Here is a 25,389-nt window from a genome sequence, read left to right as displayed (position 1 = left end):
TTCAGGGAGGTGTTAGTCCAGTTGGAATACCAAATAGGGAAGGCAACCGAGGTATATTGGAACATCATTAATAAAGCTTATTTGATATATATAATATATGTAATATATATCTATATACACACACACTGTGTATACTTCATTTAGCATTGCAGTCTTGTAGGAATTATCACCTTTTCACCAACCGAGACTCAGATTAAATAATTTGGACAAAGTTAAATTACAGATTCAGATCTCAAATGTTTGTTATTCATTCTACTTCAAGTTTGCTACATGTGAAATTGCTAACTCCTATTGTCACCACCAAAAAACATTTAATACAAGGCTCTCTAGTAGCTAATGTCTTCTTGATGACATATACAGTAGTTGGGATTAATGCTGTAGAAGTTGATACTGGTTCCTTTTTTATTTTATTTTTTAAATAAAACTGCATTTTGGAATAATTTCAGGTTTACATAAAAGTTCCAAGATAGAACAGAATTCCACTGGTGTTCACCAAGGCACAGTGGCTTCATTTCAACAAACACTGGTTCCTGCTTCATTCCAGACACCATCCGAGGTGCAGGAAAGAGTAACATTGCTGTAGGTGATTTCAAGAGCCCGTTGAAGAGACAGATACATGAACAATTATAATGCCTTTTGCTGAGTACCAAAATGGAGATATGGTAGCATGACTGGGGTGGGAGTGATGAGAGCTTGCAGGATAGTACTTGAGTGAGGTCTCAAGGATCAGTGGGTATTCACTTGACTGATGGGACATCTTCCCAACATCCATTTTACTTCATTTTGTTTTATTAGAGAACTTCCTAACCCTTATAAAACAGACTTTTCTAATTTGATTCTCCATCCTCCTTACCCCTCCCAAAGTTCCTCTAAGAAGAGCTTTATTCACAGGTATCACAGGTAGTCAGAAGAATCCTAGATTAAAAATCTGTGAGTAGGGGGATAAATTAAAGCTGTTTCTTATGCAGTAATGGAAGTAAATAGATCTATACATATTAAAAGTCTTTGATTTCCAAGCTTGTTAAATACCTCCTGTGGACTCTCACATTATGAGAGGTCACAGAGCACAGCTGGGGACTGTAACCCGATGTGTTGGATCCCCACACCGGAGGGAACATTTGTCTGTCTTAGTCAGCTTGGGCTGCTATAATAAAATTCCATAGCCCTGGTAGCAGAAGCAGTAGACCTTTATTTTTCATGGTTCTGGAGGTTGAGAAATACAGGGTCAAGGTGCCGATTCCTGCAAAGGGCTCTTCCTGGCTTACCCATAGCCACCATCTTGCTCTTTGCTCACATGGAAGAGTGGGAGAGAATTCTGGTCTCTTCCCTTTATAAGGACACTTATTCCACCTTGGGGGCTCCATCCTTATGACCTCTTCTAAACTTAGTTACTTCCCAAAGGCCCCATCTCTAAATACTATCACATTGGGATTAGGGCTTCAATATATGAATTTGGGGTGGTGGGAGGGATTCAATTCAGTATGTTGTGTAGGTTTCTTGGAAATTTTATTATGTTCAGTTCCTCCAAATCTTGATATAGATTTGAATAGGAAACTAAAATTAAGAATTTATATGGCTTTCATAAAGCAAAGTTAAGGCAGCTTTATTTTATTTTTTTTTTTTTGCTTTTTAGGGCTGCACCTGTGGCATATGGAGGTTCCTGGGCTAGGGATCTAATCAGAGCTGCAGTTGTTAGCCTACACCCCAGCCATAGCAATGCAGGATCCGAGCTGTGTCTGCGACCTACACCACAGTTCATGGCAACAGGGGATCCTTAACGCGCTGAGCGAGGCCAGGGATCAAACCTGCAACCTCATGCTTCCTAGTTGGATTAGTTTCTGCTGCGCCACGATGGGAACTCCAAGGCAGTTTTATTTAAAATAAGAAATATGAATCAGAAACCAGCTGGCAAAAGGAAGAAATTTTAATTTTGATGAAAGAAACGTGAAATACTGTAGTCTTTTCAAGTTATGCCTCATAGAATTATCACATTCTAGAGGGCATATGGACTGTGGCAGTGATTTAGTTCCATTCCCTCATTGTCTGATGAGGAGGCTGAGCCTCACAGAGGCTAAGTGACAAATCTGTCTCAGAAATGAGTGGCAGAACAAGGATTAGATTCAGGCCTCCTGATTTATGGGCCAGTCTTTCTGCCCCCCCCCCCCTTTGTCTTTTTGCCATTTCTTGGGCTGCTCCCTCGGCACATGCAGGTTCCCAGGCTAGGGGTCTAATCAGAGCTGTAGCCACCAGCCTACGCCAGAGCCATGGCCGCGCGGGATCCGAGCCGCATCTGCGACCTACACCACAGCTCACGGCAACGCCGGGTCCTTAACCCACTGAGCAAGGCCAGGGATCGAGCCCGCAACCTCATGGTTCCTAGTCAGATTCGTTAACCACTGAGCCACGACAGGAACTCCACTTATTTTATATATAGTAGTTTGTACCTCTTAATTCCTTACCCCTATCTTGTCTCTCCCTCCTCCTTTCTTCCCACTGATAATGACTGGTTTGTCCTCTATCCTTGTGAGTCTGTTCCTGTTTTGTTATACATGTTCATTCTATTATTTTAGATTTCATATAAAAGTGATAACGGTGTATTTGTTTTTCTCCATCTGACTTATTTCGCTAAACACAACATGTTGTTGGCATTTTTTTTTTTTTTTAATGACTGCACATGTAAGTTCCCCGGCCAGGAATTGAATCTAAGCTGCAGCTGTGGCAACAGCAGATCCTTTAACCCATTGCACTGGGGGTCAAATGCATGCCTCTGCAGCAACCCAAGCTGCTGTAGTCAGGTTCTTAACCCAGTGCTCCACAGTGGAAACTTCCTTTCTGCTCTTTGAAGCATCTGTAGTTCTCAAACTTAAGGTGCATCTGAGCCACCTGGGGGCTTCAACACCTCCCCCCCCCCCATGCTGGGCATTGCCCAGGGCTCTGATTCAGAAGGTTGGCACCAGGACTGAGAATTTGCATTTCTGATAAGTGCCTGGGAGATGTTGAAGCCGAGACCACACTTTGGGAACTCTGGCCTTTGGTGATGTTGCCTTTTATCTTTTATAAGAGGAGAATAATAAACCTGCAGGGATTTTACCAGCCTAACCTTTCCTCTGGCACTCAGAGAATCAAGTTTTTAAATTTTATATTGTGAACAGTCATGCACCAACAACATAGTGACTAGATGAAAAATAAAAAGGACTGGAAATGGAGTGTTTCTCAAAGAGCATCATTTTGGCATTTTCAGGGTTTTTGGAGATGATTCTAGCAGTCAGAACTCCTCACTGTTGAAAGGGGATGCACCTGAGCTGTGAGAGCCCTAGGTCCTACCAACATTCTCACTGAAAAGTGTCCAGATTGATTGCTAGATTGTGTGGGAAGGAAAAATTAATTCTAGCTTTGTTATTCTATGCTTTTCTCTGATGTTTTGTGTACTAAAATATTCTTATATGTCAAAATCTTATCAGGCCCTACCATGGTTTCATGCTTATAGTGGATGTTGAAGAAATGTAAATTGGATTGAATTGAAAAAGATTAAGGGGAAAAATAAGGTAGGCCATTTATCTGGAAAGTTACTCTGCTCTTTAGATGGTCATAGGCTTTTATTGAATAATTGCCATTTTTTTCCACTTTAAGCTTTATTTGCAATTATTTGGATTTTTTTTAAGCACAGTTATTGAAGGAGGCAGGCATATTTTTATGTTAGAGTTAATGATTCTTATGTTAATGATTTTTATGTTAGAGTTAATGATTCATTCCCCTGTACCTTTTTTTTTAAATCTTTCATTTTAAATGATTTTTTAGAACTTTTTTTTTTTTTTTTTAAGGGCTGCACTTGAGGCATATGGAAATTCCCAGGCTAGGGGTTAAATCTGACCTGCATATGCAACCCACACCACACACAGCTCAGGGCAATGCCAGATCCTTAACCCACTGAGTGAGGCCAGGGATCAAATCCACATCCTCATGGATACTAGTCTGGTTCCTGAGCCACAACAGGAACTCTGAAAAACTTTTTACTTTGAAATAATTTTGGGATCACACACACAAAAAAAATTGCAAAAATAGTCCAGAGAGTTCCTATGTACCTTTCAACCAGGTCCCTTTTGTTAACATTTTATGTAACTATAGTGCAGTTATCAAAGCCAGGCAGTCGATACAGTTAATTTAAAGACTGTGTTGGGAGTTCCCTGGCGTTGTCACTGCTGTGGCTTGGGTTGCTGCTGTGGCTTCGATTCAGTCCCCTGGCCAGGGAATTTCTGCATGAAGCAGGTGAGGCCAAAAAAAAAAAAAAAAAAAAAAAAAAGTAAAAAGAAAAAGACTGTATTTGAATTTTCACCAGAGATGTCCTTTTTCTGGTCTGACGTCCAGTCCAGTATCCCATGTTACATATAGTTATTATGTCTCTGTGATCTCTTGGAGTCTGTGACAGTTTCTTTTGGATTTATCTTTCATGGCTTTGATACTTCTAAAGAGTGCTGGTTGGTTATTTTGTAGAATGTTGGTGGGCTTGAATTTATGATGTGCTCAGTTCAGGATTAAACTGAGGGTTAGGCATTTTTGGCAAGAGTACTACAGTGATGAAGTTTGCCCTCAGTGCATCATGTTGGAATGTACCTGATATAGGTTTGTCTTATGAGTGGTGAACTTTGACTTTGGTCTCTTGCTTGAGGTGTGTTTGACGTCTTTCTGTGCTCTGGGATTAAGCATTTTCTCTTTGTAATGAATGACCCTCCCAACTTTACTGATTTAAGTGCGGAAGTTTAAAAATAAACATATAATGTCAGAATCCTTTGACCCTGACTCTAACTGTGGGATATTTCTTATCTTGGGAGGCTTCAGTCATAGCAGGGAAGGGTGAAGGTGTTGACTGTTGGAAGAACAATTGTTTGCTGAAGAACTTGTACTTGATCTTGGTCAGTATTAGTCTCGAGTTTTCTAAAGAAAGCTGAGTTCTTTCACTGTGATTATACAGTCTGTCACGCATGTGTCTTCCATCGCGTGGCTTTGCATGATTGTGCTACATGCTTGTGGAGCCTTTGTGGAAGGTGGATGTGCTTCAGTTCACCTTAAGGCAGTGTTCCTACTGTCTCACTGCTTATCCGCTTGCTGGCCTGCAGAGCAGGGGGCACGTATTCTCCTTGATGAAGTTGCTGGCTGTATTACCTATGTACACATATAAATTGTCTCTATTCTCAAAGTGTGTGCACATTTAATATCCTAGTCCCAGTCAGTTGGAAGATGCATACTGGGTTTGTTTCCTCCCAGTGCTTGTAAACTCATTGGAGGCAGGGAACAGATCTCCTTTTGTTTACCAGTAACTTGCTTGGTACCCAGCACATAAAGGCACTCAATAAATATTTATGAGTAAATGAATATTATATGTGCATTTTGGTAACTGTTTTTATAAGTTCCAGAAATCCTGTGGATGTTTTCCCACGTCAGTACAGCCCTGTAATCTGCAGGGTATTCCAGTGTATGGACCTGCCACAGTGACTTCCTCTTTAACCAGTACTTCATTGCTGGCTATTAGGCTGTTCCCAGTTTTTCCTGTTTTAAAGAGTTCAGTGGTGAATGTCCTTAAACATGTATTTTGTCCAGTATTTCTTTAAGATAAATTTTGTAAAGAGTCATCAGTAGCCTCCTAAAAGATACATACTTTAAGGTTTTTGATATGTAAATTGCAGTATTACCCTCTAGAAAGGTTGTATAGGTTTAAATCCCAATCAGTACTATTGAGAATGCACATATCCCCACACGTTCCCCAATGCTTAATTTTATATTTTTTAGAACAAGACAACATTGAGTTTTGGGGTGGGGGTATTTGTAAGGATTCTTCCTGGAGTTTGGTGGGTGGGGATCATAATTTGCTGAAACATTACAAATTTTCATATTGAAGAGTTCCAGTTTTTTGTTTGCATCAGCAAGAGAGCAAAATAAACCTCAGTAAAGCAGTGGTTAACACTTAACTAGTATTTCACTTTCTCGATATGGTTATAGTTGGCTGTATCTGTGGCCCTTACCAAACAGAAAACTGCTTAGGAATGAGATGCATTTCTAATTCATATCATTCACCAAAATCAACTACAGGTCAATTAAAGGCATATATGTATATATAAAAGACACAACTATGAAACTTTTAGAAGACAAGGTAGAGAATAGTTGTATCACTCTGTTATGGCGAAGAGGCTCTTAAATCACAGAAGGTACAAACCGTAAAGGAAAAAATGGCTATTCTTGACAACATTGGTATTGACAAGTTTTGTTTATTAAAATAAACTGTTAGAAAGTGAACAAACAAGTCGTTACGTGAGAACAGATCTTTTCAGTACATATTATTGGTAGAAGTTTAGTGTCCAGAAAGGTGAACAGTATCTGTAAGAACAATAGAATAATGGGCACAGGACCTGAACAGGCATCTTATGGAAGAGGGAACTTAAATGCACAGACGCTCAACTTCCTTAGTGATAAGAGAAATGCTGGTTAGGACCAACATGGATTTGGCCACAGTGTAAAAACCTGACAACATCTGGGGTCTGGGAGGGTAGGATGTGTTCTTTTTTTATTATTTTTTATTTAAAAACATTTTTTTTTTTTGGAAAATCATACTCCTGCGTTATTCTCAGTGCTTCAAAAGAATTTTAAAATAACAAAACAATTTCATAATGCATTCTAAGAATGCTAAGTAGGAATGTAAATTGGTCCAGTAACTTTGGAATTAACTAGTACAGTTATAGATGCATGTATTCTTTGAGAAATTCCACTCCCTTGTCTTTACCTTAGAATGATGCTTTTCCATTGTGTCCTCGGAACTTGTTAGAAATGCAGAGTTTTGGGCCCCACCCTAGACCTACTGAGTGGAAACTTTAGGGATGGGTCAGCTGTTTAGCAAGCCCTCCAGGTGATTTGATGCCTGCTAAGATTGGCCTACCACTGCACCCCGCCTCCCCCGCCAAACTCCTGTCCAGGAGTGACTGGGGACTGACTGGAGGCATGTGCAGGAATGCTCACAGTTGCACTGTTTGAAAGAGGCAAAAACCCTGGAAGCCACGTCTATCACAGGAGAATGGATACTAACTGTGTTTCCTGCAGTGAAGTACTGTGTAGCTGTGAAAGCCAGAGGATTTTAGCCCCATGCCTCACTGAAGATAAGTATCAGGAACATTATCTTGAGGGAAAAAAGCTACTTGCAGAAGAATGCATATAGCACTTTTCCTTCTTTTTTGATTTTAGAAACATCAAAACAAAATTATGTGTTGTTAGGAATACAGATATGGTAAAGTAATAAAGAAAATAGGTAAATTATAAACAGCGGGTGCTGTGGGTGAGGTCAAAAAACCAAGTTATAATTAGTGGCTCTAACAAGAGGGAAGATGATAGGCACACCGGGAGGGACTTCAAAGACAAGAATTAACAAAACAGGAATTCCCATCATGGCTCGGTGGTTAACGAACTCGACTAGCATCCATGAGGACCTGGGATTGATCCCTGGCCTCGCTCAGTAGGTTAAGGATCTGGCATTGCCGTGAGCTGTGGTATAAGTCAAAGATGCGGCTCGGATCCCGTGTTGCTATGACTCTGGCCTAGGCCAGCAGCTACAGCTCCGATTGGACCCCTAGCCTGGGAACCTCCATATGCCGCCAGTATGACCCTAAAAGACAGAAAGGACAGCAAAACAAAACCAAAACAAAGGCAAAATTTAATTTTTTTATACTGAGCTGTACTCTGTTACATTATACTTAATATCTTTGTACATGTTAAAAATGACTTTTTGTATCTACCAAATCTTTTTAAAACCAGCCTTTTTCCTTTTTGCAGGAGCTGTTTGGTTTGTATGAAAAAAGATATGATGAGGGGGTGACTGGTCTTATAACAGTGTTCTTATAATATGTCCCTGTAGGATTATGATATAAAAGTACTCTTAGGAGTAGAGATAGCAAAAAGGAGGTAATTGGTAATGGTTGTTCATACTTGCTGAACACTCACTGGGTGCCAGGCCCTGGTGTAGGCACACTGCACTGAGTTCATACTGAGAATTGGGCCTCCTAGTACCCTGTGGGGTGGGTCATTGCTCCCTGGTTTCCCAGAGGAGGACGGGTCCTGTGGGCACACAGGGGAAGGGGGTGGAGGCTGCCTGACTCCTAACATAACACTCTGCCAGGGAAGGTCAGAGGAAGAAGACAGAGCAAGGTTATTTCCCAGAGTGTGAGAGTTTTGAGAAAAAAAAGAGTAGGAACAGGAAGACAGAGGAGGACATTTTACAAGTTACTTTATTTTAAATCAGTGTACATGACCCTATCATCCTAGCAAATGATAAGAAAGCAGAAATAATCGTTTTGTTTTTAGTTCTAAGTATTGACTCTTCCTCAGTTCATTAGGAAGTGGTAGGATCATGCCATAGAATTTGGGAACTCGAACTTCTTTGCTTAGGTTGCTAAAAGCAGCACTTTTGAGAAATCTGCCTTTGCCTATGTTTTTTTCCCCTAGCCTTTGATAATTTTTTTTGAGTGTCATATGTATCACATATTACGAGGAATCTTTTTTTAAATAAACATTGGTAATGCTAGAAACCTTACTTGAAGCCATCATGGCATGACACTCACTCCCTGAAATGAACAAGTATCAGAAAAATAAAAAGATGGTTCTAGAAGCCCTAAGTCAAATTACATGTCCTATGGAACCAAGTAGCTCTACTATTTTCGTTTGATATTCAGAGTGCTAAAATTGTCTAAACCACGAGAACTGTCAAACATTTGTAATTATGTAATGTCATACTTTCTAGAAAAGTCAGCCCCTCACTAAGAAGCTGACAGCCCCTGAGAGTCCTGCCATATCAGGATGTCTGCATTTTAGACACATGTGGTGCTTGGCACAGATCCCTTATGGGCAAATGTAGAGCGTAGGCTTCTTGTGGTGGATTTTAGGTACTTCACCTTCTTCTATTTCAGCTGTCTTTTGCCAAAGCTAGATAATCTGTCTTAATTCTCAGTGCTCTTCAGTATGATGTTCATGCTTCTCTGTTATTTTCTCTTATATGCTTTACTTTTCCCCTTTTATTAAGAAACAAAATAGTTTTAAGTGAAAACAAGTAAGGTAATAAGAACCCTCCTTGGGAAAAGACATTGCTTAACACAGTTGGAGTAATACGGATGAAATCATCCAGTGTGACCAAAGCCTAGCTTCCTTGTCAGTTACTAAATATAATGGAAACTTTGTGTTTTAAACCTAGAACAAGCAACAGACTGCTTCGTTTCAAAGTGTACAGTTTACTTGTGGGTTATTGTGAGTTCAGGATCATGGTTTGATATATAATTGTTAGTCTGGTTATTATTGAATGAGGAATCACAGTTATAGGAATACATCAAACTATAAAACTGTTAGAACTTAAATTTTTAAGTTGTAAAACACTTCTAAAAATAGCTTGGTAAATTTAGATCATTCAGGGAGAAGAGTTAGTAGAAATTAGAGTCTTTCAAAAAATGAGATCAGAAGCTTTTCATTAAGAATTTCAGGGTCCATCATTTGTTTTCCCTTAGAGATGGTATTTTAAACCCTAGGATTTCTGGGTGGAAGATTGAGGCAGTGTTTGCTAAAAGTCACATTCAGAATCATTTTGTGTGGCAGTGTATTATGTAGGTAAATGACTTTGGAATCTGGTGTGATGGCCACGTTTAGTGCAGAACATTATTCTCCTTCCTGATTCACCTTTCTTTCTCCCCATCACTCCTTGTTTTTCCCCCTTCACCCTCTTTTCTCCCCTCCTCCTCTACACCTGTCTGGTAAATGTATGTTAAGTAATATATATATATGTATATATATATATATACATATATATATAATTATTTTTTTTTTGAAGATAAGAGGGGCTTTAATCCTACGGGTCCCAAGTCTGGCTCATCAGAATCAACCAGGGAATTTAAGATTTTTGTCCCCACCCCAGACTTTCTTAATTGGCATCTTTCCATGGGTATGATTCATGTTTTGATGACTAGCTAAATTTGTCAGCAATTGATATTATCTGTGGTTGCCTTGGTTTACAAATGTGGAAGTCATAACTCCCTGCTCTTCCAGGGACAGTTGCATTTCTAAAATAGGTTTTCTAAGTCTTGTAAAGTCTAAAGTCTTCATTAGTGAATGAGAAGCAATGAGATAATTTTTGGATTGGTCTGTGGCAGAGATGGTCTGTGGCAGAGATTGATCTGTCCACATAGATCAGTTCTTCGCACCCATAATATTTGGTTGCACAACTCAGGTTACATTTTTCAGATGTTCCTGTAGCTAAGCAGGAGTGAGTGAAAGTGGTGGATCCCACTTTTTTTTGGTTTGTTTGTTTTTTTAGGACCTCACCTGCAGCATATGGAGGTTCCCTGGCTAGGGGTCTATTGGAGCTACAGTTGCTGGCCTACACCACAGCCACAGCAACGCCAGATCAAAGCGAGTCTGCACCCTACACCACAGCTCATGGCAACACTGGATCCTTAACCTGCGAGGCCAGGGATCAAACCTGAAACCTCATGGTTCCTAGTTGGATTCGTTTTCCCTGATGGGGACTCTGGATGTCACTTTTGAGTCAAGGCTTTTAAAGAAGCAGGTGTTTGCTTTCATCTTCTGTCAGCTGGCTGCAGCGAATGAGGAAGCTCTGGGGCACAGCATCAATGTGGAAAGAACCAGGATCGCTGAATCAAGCGGGGGCAGGCTGCTTGTTGACCAGGAACACCTGGCTTGGAAGTTTACAGGAGCCACATGTGAACTTCTTTTGTGTTAGATCCATTTTCTTTTTTTTTAAGTGTTTTTATTTATTTATTTATTTTTGTCTTTTTGCCATTTCTTGGGTTGCTCCCGTGGTATATGGAGGTTCCCAGGCTAGGGGTCTAATTAGAGCTGTAGCTGCCAGCCTACGCCAGAGCCACAGCAACGCGGGATCCGAGCCGCATCTGCAAACTACACCACAGCTCACGGCAACGCCGGATCGTTAACCTACTGAGCAAGGGCAGGGACCGAACCCGCAACCTCATGGTTCCTAGTCGAATTCATTAACCACTGGGCCACGACGGGAACTCCTAGATCCATTTTCAAGTCCACCTTGTTATAGCAGTTAGGGATTAGGGCATAAACTTCTTGTTAGGTTGATTCTAGCCCTTGTATCCAAATCTAACAGGAAAGGTTATTAATGTGTAGAAAATGAGTCTTGTTCAGGTTTTCTTCAATATATAATTCTGTTATCTTTTTCTTAGAATGTAGAACTGCAATAATATAGAGTAGGAACATTTTACTAGACCACAGAGTTTTCTTAGTGGTATGACCTGATGACGGCTGGTACCCGTGTGAAAATTAGTAAGTGAAGACCTGTGATACCACCTAGGAAGGGTTGCCAGCAAAGGGGAAGGCACGAATTTTCAGAAAACTCTTATTTACTAACAAACTTAGTGCTGAGAATTCTTATCTATTTTTATTGATTTCTTACTGTTTATACAATTAAAAAATTAGCAAATGAGTAAGCTTCCTCTGGAATGACTCTGAGTACCAAAATCTGTAATAGTCAGGGTTCCATAGAGAAAGAGAATCAATCAGTAGGTTATATACAGGTCTATGTTAGAGGGGGTTTGAATAGAATATGGATATGGGGCATGGGAGTCCACATTCTTCTTTTTGCAGTTGGAGAAACGGGAAAGCTGATGATGGAACTTAGTTTGAGTTTGATGGCCTAGGAACCAGCAGTGCTGATGTCTGAGGGCGGGAAGGTGACATCCCAACTCCCAAGGAATAAAGCAAATTTGCCCTTCCTCCACCTCTGCTCTTCTTTTCGGGCTCTCAGCAGACTGAGTGTTACCCACCCACATTGGTGAGGGTGGATATTCTTTACTCAGTCTACTATTTTAATTCTTATGCCTTCTAGAAACACCCTCACAGACATACCTAGTAATAATATTTTACCAGCTATCTGTGCATCCGTTAGCCCCCAGTCAAGTTAAGGCATACAATTAACTGTCATGGTACTTCTGGTCACTTGACCTAAAAGGTCCTGAGTAGCATGTTTTCCTGCCACCCTACGATCCAGTCTGAGAACACATGCCACATTTAGCTGTCATGTCTCTTGAGCTTCCTTTAGTCTGGGGCATTTCCATAGTCTTTCTTTGTCTTTTATGACATTGACATTTGTGAAGAAGGTCGTCCTCCCCACTCCCCCACCCCACGCCTTTAAATCAGACATTCCTTATTTTGTGTTGTCTGTGTTTCCTCTCCATTAACTGCAGGTTTGGCATTCTCAGAGGCAGCGCTGCACAGGTGTCCTGTCCTCAGGTGCTGTATCTGGAGGCAACCGTGTCTGCCTTCATTGAGGATGTTAATTTTGACTGCCCCTGGCTCGATGTTGCTGATTTCTCCACTGTACAATTACTGAATTTTTTTTTCTTCTCTTGCAGCTAAAAAGTAGTTTGTGGGGAGATGGTTTAATGGCATTCGAACATCTTGCATGTCAAAATTACCCTTCTAGATTTGGCATCCATTGATAATTCTTGCCTGATACAGTGTTTGCCAGTATGATTTTCTGCCTCCTGCACTCCCTCCACATTTTCCACTTGGCCTGCAGCATTCTGCTGTAAACAGAGCCATACCTTTGCCCTGTCAATCTGTGCATTTGGTCATCTGTTTATCTATCTTTCCCTCCCAGTTATCTGTATGGATTTATTCATTCCTACCTTGAATGGTTTAATGGTATTTAATTATTGCGGTGCTCAAATTGTCCCAGATTTGGTCAGTAGAAACCACTTTAAGCTGACTCCTGTGTCTTTGGCACAACATTTTTAAAAAGCGCTTACACAGTTTGTGACATAGTAAGATGGTCCAGGCTCATCTTATACCTACCTTGCCCAGGCCTAGAATCTGCCACTCCTTGGAGAGCCAGGTTCCATTTAGTGGGGATGGTATTAGAGGCCAAGATGTAGGTGCTAGGTGTACTCATTGTTATTGGGGCTCCTCCTCTTTTGAGTTTAGTGGGAGGTCCTTTGAGCTATAGGGAAATTTCTTGGTGTGCCCAGGTATTTTTTTTTTTTTTTTTTAAGTCTTTTTGCCTTTTCTAGGGCCTCTCCTGCGGCACATGGAGATTCCCAGGTTAGGGGTCTAATCAGAGCTGTAGACGCCAGCCTATGCCAGAGCCACAGCAACATGAGATCCGAGCCACGTCTGCAACCTACACCACAGCTCACGGCAACACCGGATTGTTAACCCACTGAGCAAGGCCAGGGATCAAACCTGCAACCTCATGGTTCCTAGTTGGATTTGTTGACCACTGAGGCACTACTGGAACTCTGTGCCTGGGTATTTGACTAGAATTAGATCCCAGTTGTCTCTGATGTTTATAAGTCTCCCCCTAAATTTCCTTTTATTTGTGGTATTTTGATTCTCAGTTTAGTGCAAGAACCACAATCATAAATCTATTTTTACTTGAGGGCTTTCTCTTCTTGAGAGGAATCATTGTTTTCCATTTCTTACCATGTGTGAAGACTATTTTTAAGCTTCTTGCTTATTCTTCCCCCAAAGTAATATATTTAAGAAAGCATGAAGAAAATGGCCAAGAAGAAGAAATTCCCTATAATTTCTTCTTCCCAGGGAAGGACAAAAACTATTAACCTTATTAGATAAATGGAATGGTTAGCACTATATAGTCATTTTATCTTTTAAAAATTTTTAAATTTATTTTTTATTTTTTTTAGGGCCATACCTGTGGCATATGGAGGTTCCCAGGCTAGGGGTCCAATCAGAGCTGTAGCCACTGGCCTACGCCACAGCCACAGCCACAGCAATTTGGGATCTAGGTTGCATCTGCAACCTACACCACAGCTCACGGCAACACCAGATTCTTAATCCACTGAGCGAGGCCAGGGATCGAACCTGCATCCTTATGGATACTAGTTGGGTTTGCTAACTGCTGAGCCATGATGGGGAACTCCCAAATATACTTTGAGACTCAAATCTTTTTTTTTTTTTTTTCTTCCACTTTTTTAGGGATGCGTTCTTGGCATATGGAGGTTCCCAGGCTAGGGGTCTAATCAGAGCTACAGCTGCTGGCCTATGTCACAGCCACACCAGATCTGAGAGCATCTGCAACCTACACCACAGCTCATGGCAACACTGGATCCTTAACCTGATGAGTGAGGTCAGGGATCGAACCCGCAACCTCATAGTTCCTAGTCAGATTTGTTTCTGCTTTGTAACGACAGGAACTCCAAGACTCAAATATTTGATACCTAATAATTTGTATTCCTCATATCTTAAGGCTTGATAGTTTTAGATCATGTATTAGCTTATTGACATTTGGAATTATAGTGTTTTCCAGATTTTTTTTCCAAAATTAGTTGTTTTAGCTTTTTTTTTCCCCTGCAGTTCTTCGATTAGCTTTTGTATTAATCTCTCTCCCTCAGTGGCCCTGATGGATCTGTCTAAGCAAGAGTAGTATGGAGTGTGTCTTTTGCCTTCCTTTTTTTTTTTAAAGTTATTTTTCTTCCATATTTACATTTTGGGAGTAGGCTTTTTCTTTGTAATGTTCCTGCTGGAATGAAAGACAAATCTATTGGTAGGAATTCCTTTTTCTATTGGTTGAGTGTTCAACAATTTTTTTTTTTTTTTTACCACCAGTGAGAGATTGTCTCATGAAATTTAGAAATCTTAGTCCTTCTCTCTCACTTTCCCAACGGGGGAACTTAGGCTCAGAAAAGTTAAATGTTTTCCATCTGTCCTGGAGTGTATTGTTGGAATAGTTGGCTTCCTTACTTTTACCTGAATGTTCTTTTTCATAGTGCTTAACATTTTTAGTGTAAATGCATTTTGTTTCTTTTTTTTTCTCCTGTTTCTCTTCCCTTCCTCAGCATTAATAGGCCATGTGCTTCATTCTCTTGCCTTGTGAAAAAGAAGAAAGGAAAATTTAAGGAAAATATACTAACTTTTATTATGGAATGCTTTTTTATGGCTACATTATAAATTCTTGAAAATAAAGGGTCTAATGGAAATACTTAATGAGAAAGTAGGGGCTCTATCACATGTAACCCCCTCCCCCCTTTTTTAGTGAATAGACCGTTTAAACTAAATTAAGTAAAGGATATAAATTCTGTTGTTTCAGTTTTAATATTTCATGACTGATTTTATAGATGAAATTATATTTTACAATAAATAGGAAGAAGAATTTATACAGCCTGTTCTATTTGATGTGAAACAGCAAATCCCATTTTTCTGTAGCTGTAAAGAAAATTCATTATAATGTCTTAGTTATAAGAGATGGTTTCATTGTGATTAGTTACATTGATAATAAAACAACCTTTTCATATGGCAAAGATACAAACGGTCCTATGTGTCTGCTTTTAATGGCATTGAATTTTTTTCATTTTCTGCTTTACTCATAGAGTCTTTATTCCTTTTACTGTTTTTCTATTCCAATAAGAATGTCCTTTGTTAAAAAAATCAAAACAATTAGAAATACTAATAAAACATTGATTTTAAAAATACTTTTTGAAAAGAGATATATTAAATTTCAACTTTTTGAGAGTTTCCCCTGTGGCATATCAGAAATGAATTTGACTAGGAACCATTAGTTGCGGATTTGATCCCTGGCCTCGCTCAGTGGGTTAAGGATCTGGCATTGCTGTGAGCTGTGGTGTAGGTCACAGACGTGGCTCGGATCTGGCATTGCTGTGGTGTAGGCTGGCAGCTGTAGTTCCGATTAGACACATAGCCAGGGAACCTCCATATGCCACAGGTGCAGCCCTAAAAAGGAAAAAAAAAAAAATTCAACTTTTTGTGTAAAATCTTTAACAGCAGAAAAGATGCATTTGTCAGATTTGGCTGATATAAGATAGTCATAAAATTAATTTTATTTCTTGATCAGTTAACGTATTTGGAAACTAGCACTTGAAGTGTAGGAAGATTTTAAAAAAGAAATAGCCAGATAAGGTTGAGCTAATTTTACAGTTTATTTTTGCCCTGTGATTTGTTGTTTTTTCTTGGTATTAATACATCTTCACAAGTGGTATTGGAAGGGTAGCAGTCTTTGATACTGAAAGGGATGATGATCTGTTAATCCTGTTGTGGTTACCGTGGTTTGATCCCTCTTAGTATGATTTTTTTTTTTTTTTTTAATAGAAAGTTCCAAGGGCACAGCAGCAGCAACATCAGATCCTTTAACCCTCTGTGCTGGGGATCGAACCTGCACCTCTGCAGCAACCCAAGCCACTGCAGTTGAATTCTTAACCCATTGCAGCACAGCAGGAACTCCCAGTATGACCTTTTGGTGATTGTTTTAGTTCTAACATAAGCACTGCAAAGATATTCTTTTTTTGGCTGTGCCTATGGCATGTGGGAGTTCTTGAGTCAGGGATTGAATCCACACCACAGCAACGACCTGAGCCCCTGCACTGACAATGCCAGATCCTTAACCCACTGAGCCACGAGAGAACTCCAAAGTATTCTAATTTGTAACATGCACACACAATTCTGATTTTTAACTTGGACATTTGAAACAAAACATGGGTAACCCTGGAATAGAAACAATATTCTCTTGTAACTTAAGAATTTTTTCTCCCTCTTACTCTTTTTCCATCTGATAGTTTTACCTTACTCTCACCATTTGGGCTGAGGAGCGCATTGTTCTAGTTTGCTTGTCTTCAGTGTGTCCTTGGACTGTGGCAGGGGAAAGTTTTTTTTAGGATTAAGCTATATGTGGCATGTGAAATGCCTTACAGGTGAAGCTTGATCAGATACAGGTCCTGTAGCCACAGGCCCCTCCATCTCCTGAGCTTGGATGCCTCCTGCCAGGGGAAGGTGAGGGAGTTCTGTAGTCTCTGTGGCCAAAAGAACTGTGACTTACTCAGCCCCTATGACCTGTGGCTGTCCATGTGCTTACTGCATGGGCCATCTCCTCAGTCTTGGGAATGTTGGTCTTGGTAGCCTGCTGCTATTCTGAGCCAAGCTGGGATGGAACTCATGGCTGCAGTTACTCTAAGGCAGGTCGTTTGTATAAATGATTCTAGGAGCCTATAAGAGTGAACATCCTCATCCAGAATAAGCAGGTCTTTCAGAAATATTAAGACATTCCTTTGATTTCATACAAATCTAAATTTAAAATTCTTTCCACTTCATCTCTTTAATAACTCTTGATTTTATTATATCGCTTTTTCCTTGTAAGTTATATCAGATCTGATTTTGGTAGTGGGTAGAGGCATAAATGTAAATGTCAGTTTCTTAAGTTCTAAAATCTTATAAAAGTTTGATAGGAATTCTGCTCTGGTGTGCATTTCAGAGTATACTTCACTTAATATTTATTGACCTCCTCCTGTGTACCTTAATGCTTTTGTGCTAGTACAGAAGGTTCTGATTAAAGGTTGGCGCATATAGGAAAGGAAATTACATGTAAAATGTATATAAGGAAGGGGTGAACTGGAGCCATATTTATTCTTGACAAGGTGTAAAGGAGAGAGAATGGGCATTATATTGGTAGTCTAGCACTGTATAACGAATTATGACAAAACGTAGGGTCCTGAAACCCAGTTTCTATGGGTCAGGGATTTGGGAGTGGGCTTACCTCATGGTTCTGATAGTGGCTGCAGTCAGGATTTTGTAGGGGCTACAGGTATCTGAAGGCTTGCCTGGGGCTGGAGGAGTGATCAGGGGTCCTTAGTTCTTCTCTGGCTCTTGGTAAGAGGCTTCTGTTCCTCCCCGGTGAGTTTCCCTAGGCATAGGCTGCAGAAGCGTCCCTCCCAGCAGGGTGTCCCCAGATGGAGTGTTGCAAAGGACAAAGCAAGCAGGAAGCACGGTGCCTCTTATACGGTAGAACACCCTCACTTCCACTGTTTTCTGTCCCTTCCAAGGAGGTCATCAAGGCCAGCCCACACCATGGGGAGGGAATTGGGCTCCATCCTTTAAAGGGAGTGTCGGAGAATTTTGTGGACTCATTTTATTTTTAAAATTTCATTGAGGTGTAGTTGATTTACAGTGTTGTGTTTCTGCTGTACAGCAAAGCGAATCAGTTATACACATATACTTATTCATTCTTTTTCATATTCTTTCCCATATAGTTATCACAGAATGTTGAGTAGAGTTCCTTGTGCTGTACAGCAGGTCCCCGTTCCCCATCCATTCCATATACAATAGTGAGCTTATGTGTGGCCCCATTTTAAACCACCACAGGCATTTTCCTGGGTGGAAAAAAGTCCTAGTTTACAAGCATCACTTACAAAAGCATTACAGCCAGTTCTCGAGACAGCAAGGACATGGGTTTTATTGGACCCAAGTGTTCATGTGCTAGTCCCAATAAACCACAACTGTATTACACACCCATTTGTGGTAAATTGCCTCCATTGTTATCAGTTTTAGGGTGTTAAATTATACTCTTTTGCCATGGAAGAAGTTACTCAACTTCTAAACATTTTCATGAAACAGTGATTTTTTTTTTTGGTAGAATTCTTTATATTGTGTTCTCTATTATGAATTGGTGTTTCTTTTTTTTTTTTTTTCGTCTTTTGTCTTTTGTTGTTGTTGTTGTTGTTGTTGCTATTTCTTGGGCCGCTCCCGCGGCATATGGAGGTTCCCAGGCTAGGGGTTGAATCGGAGCTGTAGCCACCGGCCTACACCAGAGCCACAGCAACGCTGGATCCGAGCCGCGTCTGCAACCTACACCACAGCTCACGGCAACGCCGGATTGTTAACCCACTGAGCAAGGGCAGGGACCGAACCCGCAATCTCATGGTTCCTAGTTGGATTCGTTAACCACTGCGCCACGACGGGAACTCCCTGAATTGGTGTTTCTGATAGAGTTCTGGTGAGAGGAGAATTGCAAAAAGTACAGCACCGTTAGTTACCCTTAGATTATGTACATGGTGTTTTGTAACGACAGCTAATGCTTCAGAGTTGCTCAGAAACTCTCATTAACAGATTCTACAAATGGACTTAGTGGTACTGTATTAAATTCGTAATAGCGTAGTGGTAGGACACTTATTTCAATAAAAGCTGCAAATGGTAGCTTAAGAAAGAGATCTGAGTAGTCCACTAATTTCCCTTTATTCTCATCTAAGTTGTTGCCATTTCAGATCATAATGGGCTTATAAGACGTTTTACCTGCCTTACTTTGACCTTCCAGGAGGGGAATCTCCCCCCCCACCCCTGGTCACGCTTATGGCATGCAGAAATTCCTGGGCAAGGGATCAAATCCACCACATCAGTAATCAGAACTGTAGCAGTGACAATGCCAAATCCTTAACCTGCTGAGCCACCAGGGAACTCCAATATAACACTCTAGATCTCTCTGTTTTTTAGTTTGTTAATCTTTCTTTCTTTCTTTTTCTTTGGCCATACTCCTGGCATGTGAAAGTTTTCAGGCCAGGGATGGAACCCATGCCACAGCAGTGACAACACTGGATTCTTAACCTACTTGGCTACCAGGGAACTCCCCTGGTAGATCTTAGAGACTGGTAGAGTTCATCCTTTTTTGAACACCCCAAAAGGAAAAGAGTGGAAGACCATTCATAGTTTCTATAACTGCATGTGTGAGCATACCTAACGTGCCACACATATAACCCCTGCTGTATCTTTACTGTTGGCCTGGTGCTAATACATGCTATGTTCACACTGCTTGCACTAGAAATTTGGGTCAGTCTAGAAAGGATGAAGGGTGGGATGGCATATGCTGGAGGCAAAGTGGTTTCTTGTGAGGGTCTCGGCATATCAGTGGGGGTATGTCTGTGAGTGTATGAGAGCTGGGGCTTGGACCCTCTTTACTGTGTGCTTAGTACAGAGAGGACGGAGCTGAAGGGTGAAGTGCAGTCAAGAGGCCATGAGTGAAAGTGTAGCAAAAGGGTAGACAATGGAAGAAACATTTCATGCATGCTGCCCATAGGATGGTTAGCCTGTAAAAGGTTGAGTGACTGGTATATTTCTCTACTAGTTCCTGAAATACTTTCTTAAAAATGCTGGGAAAAACTTCCTGTGAGAAATGGCCACCAGGTGTCATCAGAAGGCTGCTATTGACTTTTTTTGTTGTTCTTAACAAGTAGATGAGTGCTTTCGTTTCTTTTTTGTACCTTTTTTCCCCCTTCCTTTTTAAACCATAGCAGAGACTATTTCAGTTAGATAAGGGATTTTCTTTTGGGACAGTTTCTTGGTGAGCTATCCTTTTTATAGGTAAAATTGAAGATCTAGTTATATATAACTTTTTTTTTTTTTTTAAGTGAAGGAACAAATACTAGTTAGTTGAGAATTTGAATAAGAGTAGAAACTAGAAATGGAATTGCATATCTAAAAACCTTTGGCACAGTGAGGCTATTGATAAATTTGTATAGGGTTCCTATGCTTTAAGAAGATTTGGTTTAGTAATATAGCTTATTGTCTTGGTCTAAAGACTTGTGAATCTTCAGAATCTTGAAACCTTATTGTGGGAGGAAACCTGGGCTCATCGTCTTCTCCAAGGAATCTAAGCAGCCATACTTTGAGAAAAAGTGGAAATTATGCCTTTTTTTTTTTTTTTTGAGGGCTGGCTGTGAGTCTCCTATCTGTTCTGTTTTCTTTGTTCAGAGAGAATTAAAGGTGATTTCTGGTACATGGTAGGCTTTCAGTGACTGTTTTTTGAGTGAATGAATTAAATCTGCCTCTAGAAGAAAGAGCCTTTGAACTTTCCTAGTTGGGTGATTTTTGAATTCTGCTTTATTTTATTTATTTATTTATTTTTGTTTTTTCTAGGGCCCACCCGAGGCATACAGACGTTCCCAGGCTACGGGTCTAATCAGAGCTATAGCTGCCGGCCAACGCCAGAGCCATAGCAACTCGGGATCCAAGCCATGTCTATGACCTATGCCATAGCTCGCGGCAACGCCGGATTCCCCAACCCACTGACGAGGCCAGGGATCAAACCCGCAACCTCATGGTTCCTAGTTGGATTCGTTAACCACTGAGCCACAACAGCAACCCCTGAATTCTGCTTTAAAACAGACCCCTTCTCCCATTTCCACTGGTAATACGGTAATTGTTCTAATAACCTTTCTGATGAAGGTTTTTCTTTTTAAATTTGCATAAGCTTCCTCATTTCCTTTTAATCCTCTCTAGATCACTTTAAAACACTTGTTAAATCACCTTGCACTCCAGCTTATGAATGTCATTCCAGTTCAGACCTTATAGCTTAAACTATTAGAAGGTACTCTTTCTGCCTCTAGACTTTCTTACCTGTATGTATATGTCCTGCATACTGAAAAATAAATCTTCCTGAAGCAGTGCTGTGTTTCGGTGACTCCTCACTGACACTACTGAATTCAGCTCTTAATTCAGAGCCACTTGGGATGTGGTGGTTGGTTCCTTGCCTCGCTTCTGAGTTGCCCTGCAGGAGAAATCCAGAACTGTAGATGTCTGGAAGGCTGACAGTCTTGCATGCTCCTTGGATAGGTTTCGTGGCTTTGTTAATTACTTTTTTCTACTTAAAATGTTTAACGGTTCCTACCTGCTCCCTCAACAAAAGGGAAAAAAAATTCTGTTTCCTCAGGGTTTAGGTCAAATGATATTTCTGCTATTGTATCCAAATAATCTACTTGGCAGTATGGGCCCCTTGCTCATTTATACTGATGTAGTCCTTAGTTTATGTCACACTATATGGCCTTGTATTAGAGTTCTTTTGTATATGTGACACATGGCTCCTAATAGAATATGAGCCTGCTGAGGGCAAAGAATTTGTTTGTATTATTATAGTTCCTTTCATAGTCTAGGCAACTCAGTATGTATTTGTTGAATGTTGTTCCTGGAATGATGAGATGCTGAATTATTTCATTAATTTTAAAAGTCATTTGGGAAATAACAAATTAGAAATAGTTTCTTCTTTTATTTTAGAGTTTTTGGAGCCATTATATGGATAATAAAAGAGTCTCATTATTTTGCTTCTGCATATTCATATAGTCATTCTTTTGTTCATAGAATAATATGAGTCAGGGGCTGTCTGTGGAATATTCACTTTGAGTAGACATGTGTGTGGGGGGGGTCTTCCCTCAGTTGGTGTTTGTGCGTTCTGTGCATGGATGCCTGCTAATGTCCATAGAGGAGGTGGTTGGCAGTGGGCCATGGTGGTGTCTGAAGTGTAAGGGATGGTTGGATTCATTGAAAGGAAGAGAAGTCACACTGTTTTAGACTAAGCATTTAAAAAAATTGGAGTTCCCACTGTGGCACAGTGGGTTAAGAATCTGACTGTAGTGGCTTGGGCCTCTGTGGAGGCACAGGTTTGATCCCTGGCCTGGTGCAGTGGGTTAAAGGACCCAGGGTTGCTGCAGCTGCGATGTAGGCTGGAGCAGCTGCAGTGTAGGTTGCAGCTGAAGTTCAGATTCAATCCCTGGCCTGGGAATTTCCATATGCCATGGGTGTGGCCATTAAAAAAAAAATAGTCTTAAAAAGTAACTACTGTTTTGGACATTCTCAAACATATAGAAAAGTTGATAAAATGGTATATTGAATCCCCATGAAATGGTCACTCAGCTTTCATCACTGTCAGTATACAGCCTTCACTTGGCCCCTTTCCTGGATTATTTTGAATTGTGTATCTCAGACATTTTTCGTTTCACAAGCAAATACTGAGATAGGAGACATTCCTTATATCACAATGAGGTAACTATTCATTCTGGTACCTTTGTGCTTGGAATTGCTCTAGGCTCGTGGGACACGTGGGTGGATAAAATAAACCAGGCTCTTACCTTCTAGCATGAGAGACAGGAAACAAACTAGGCACGTAAATAACCAGAACCAGGAAAAAACTGATTTTATCAAAATTTAAAACTTCTGCTTCTCAAAAGGCAACATTTATAAAATGAAAAGGGAGAAAATATTTGTAAAGCGTATATCTGACAAAGGATTTAGATCTGGAACACATAAGCAACTCCTCCACCTCCGTAATAAAACAGACAAGTGATTTAAGAAATGGGACAAAGGCTAACAAGGACTTTGTGAGGCATGTAACGTGGGGTTAGTCACCGGGGAACGCAGAGTGAAACCAAACGCATCTACTAGAATGACTAAAATTTAAAAGCCTGACAGAATCAAATGTTGGCAAGGACGTGGATCAGTCAGAACTCTTGATGTTGCTGGTGACTGTGTGAAATAGTGCAGTCAGTTCAGTCAGGCAGTTTCTCATGCAGGAAGCATACACATCTGCCCTCCAACCCAGCAGTGCCACCCCTAAGTATTTACAAAAGAGAGGTGAAAGTCTGTGTGCTCCTAAGACTTGTATAAGCAATATTTACAGCATCTATGTCATCATAGCCAAAAAAGGGAAGTTGCCCAGTGTCCATCAGCAGAACTGTGGTAGATAGCACAGCAGAGTGTGCTCAGCACGGAAATGGAGCACGTTGCTGATTCAGGCAACAGAAACATTGTCCTGAGCAAAAGAAGCCAGGCCCTCCTCCCCACCAAGGCATATTGATTGTCTGATGCTGTTTACGTGAACTTCTGGAACAGGCGAAACCAATCTGTTGTGGGAGTCTTCTGAGCAGTGCCTGCCTTGGGCAGGGGGTTACAAGGGCTGAGTGCCTGGGGAAGTTTTCTGGAAGAAGGCATGTTTTTCGTTTTTTTTTTTTTTTTTTTTTTTCTTTTTAGGGCCTCACTCGTGGCATATGGAGGTTCCCAGGCTAGGAGTCCAATAGGAACTACAGTTGCCGGCCTACACCATAGCCACAGCGACATCAGATCTGAGCTGCGTCTGCAACCTATACCTCAGCTCACAGCAGCACTGGATACTTAACCCACTGAATGAAGCCAGGGATCGAACCTAGAACCTCATAGTACCTAGTTGGATTCATTTCTGCTGAGCCACAATGGGGACTCCAGAAGGCATGTTCTCTGTTTTGCTCAGCACCGTCCTGAGGGCCCCTCTTCAGATCTCTGGGCTTCTCTCTTTGGCGTCTCTGCTCTCCTTTACTCTGCCCCATAAGTCGCCCCACATCTCTGCTTGGAGACCACTGGGGTCTGCCTGTGGCCTGCATCCTTTCTTCCGGGGAGTCAGCCGAGACTGACCTGGATTGTTTCTCATCTCTCAGGATCACCGTCTTTGGTGCCTGATCTCCAGTGTCTTGTGCGGTTATTTCATAGATTCTGTTTTTTTTCTTTTTTCCTTTTGAGTAGTTTCTTGCATGAGAGTAAATTCAGTCCCTGTGACTCTTCTTGACCAGAAGTGGACGTCCTGGATTCGACAGTTTATCTATTAAAAGAAAAATTGTCTCACCTCTTACAGCATAAGACAGAAATGTTGCATTTTTCTTTGCTCTAATTCCAGTATCAAAAATACTCGGCATACAGTAGGCACCAAAAGTGAAGCTTTTGGAGCAGACACATTTTCTTTCTTCCTTTAACTGTTCAATTACAAATGTTGAATAGCAAAACCAAGGCTTTATGTGAAACAGCATTTTCTAAAGGGCCCTTTGAAACACTGGCCTCTTGATTCTTTATAAACAAAGGGTTCTGTAATGAAATTAGTTTAAGAAATGCCTATGTATTGAGAAATTCTGTGTTAAAGACACTTATTCAAAGAAAAGTTTTCTAAACCTGTTTGACCAGGGATATTTTGTCCCCTCAAAACACCTATTGACCTCATATAATTTATATTTTGTGGAACACATTCTGAAGAAATGATAATCTAAACTAATGTTGAACGTCTTAAGTGTAATAAACCTATATATTTATTTTTTCATTCTTCTACAAAAGTGATAATTGTAACACTTTATGTATTACTATATTATGATATAGTAACAAATACAAGATATTTTTGTATGAAAATTATGTATATTTTTCTTTTTTTTTTCTTTTTACGGTTACACCTGTGGCATATGGAAGGAAGTTCCTGGCCCGGGATTGAATTGGAGCTGTAGCTGCCTACGCCACAGTCACGGCAACACTAGTCTGAACTACACTTGTGACCTATGCTGCATCTTGTGGCAATGCCAGGTCCTTAACCCACAGAGCAAGGCAGGGATCAAATCCTCATCCTCAGAGAGACAACATTAGGTCCTTGGCCCACTGAGCTACAAAAAGGGAAGTCCTGAAAAATAAATAAATTTATTTATTTATTTATTTATTTTTGTCTTTTCAGGGCCACACCTGAGGCATATGGAGGTTCCCAGCCTAGGGCTTGAATCGGAGCTGTAGCTGCCAGCCTAGGCCAGAGCCACAGCAACATCAGATCCGAGCTGTGTCTGCGACCTACATCACAGCTCATGGAAATGCCGGATCCTTAACCCACTGAGAAGGCCAGGGATCAAACCCATATCCTTATGGATACTAGTTGTGTTCATCAACCACTGAGCCACGACAGAAACTCCAAAGTTTACATATTTTTAAGCAATTTTATTGAGATATTCACATACCATACAAGTCACCAATTCAGACTATGATTTA

At 40.6% G+C, this 25,389-nt stretch overlaps 1 protein-coding gene across 3 annotated transcripts in view; it reads left to right on the top strand.

Annotated features, from left to right (window-relative positions):
• The window catches only part of ZNF407 (zinc finger protein 407), a 426,993-nt gene that overhangs the window by 1,468 nt on the left and 400,136 nt on the right, over nucleotides 1–25,389 (top strand). Inside the window, exons 1-2 of one of the 3 annotated variants that reach the window (XM_021073786.1) lie at nucleotides 236–579; nucleotides 3,462–3,545. The exons of the other annotated variants lie outside the window; for them this stretch is intronic. The gene's annotated coding sequence lies outside the window, so the exon portion shown is untranslated. Of the gene's footprint in view, nucleotides 1–235; nucleotides 580–3,461; nucleotides 3,546–25,389 lie in introns of those variants that run through there. 3 annotated transcript variants of the gene reach the window in all.

This window comes from Sus scrofa, chromosome 1, assembly GCF_000003025.6.
Source record: "Sus scrofa isolate TJ Tabasco breed Duroc chromosome 1, Sscrofa11.1, whole genome shotgun sequence".
Classification (NCBI taxonomy): domain Eukaryota; kingdom Metazoa; phylum Chordata; class Mammalia; order Artiodactyla; family Suidae; genus Sus; species Sus scrofa.
This window is presented reverse-complemented; position numbering and strand designations above follow the sequence as displayed.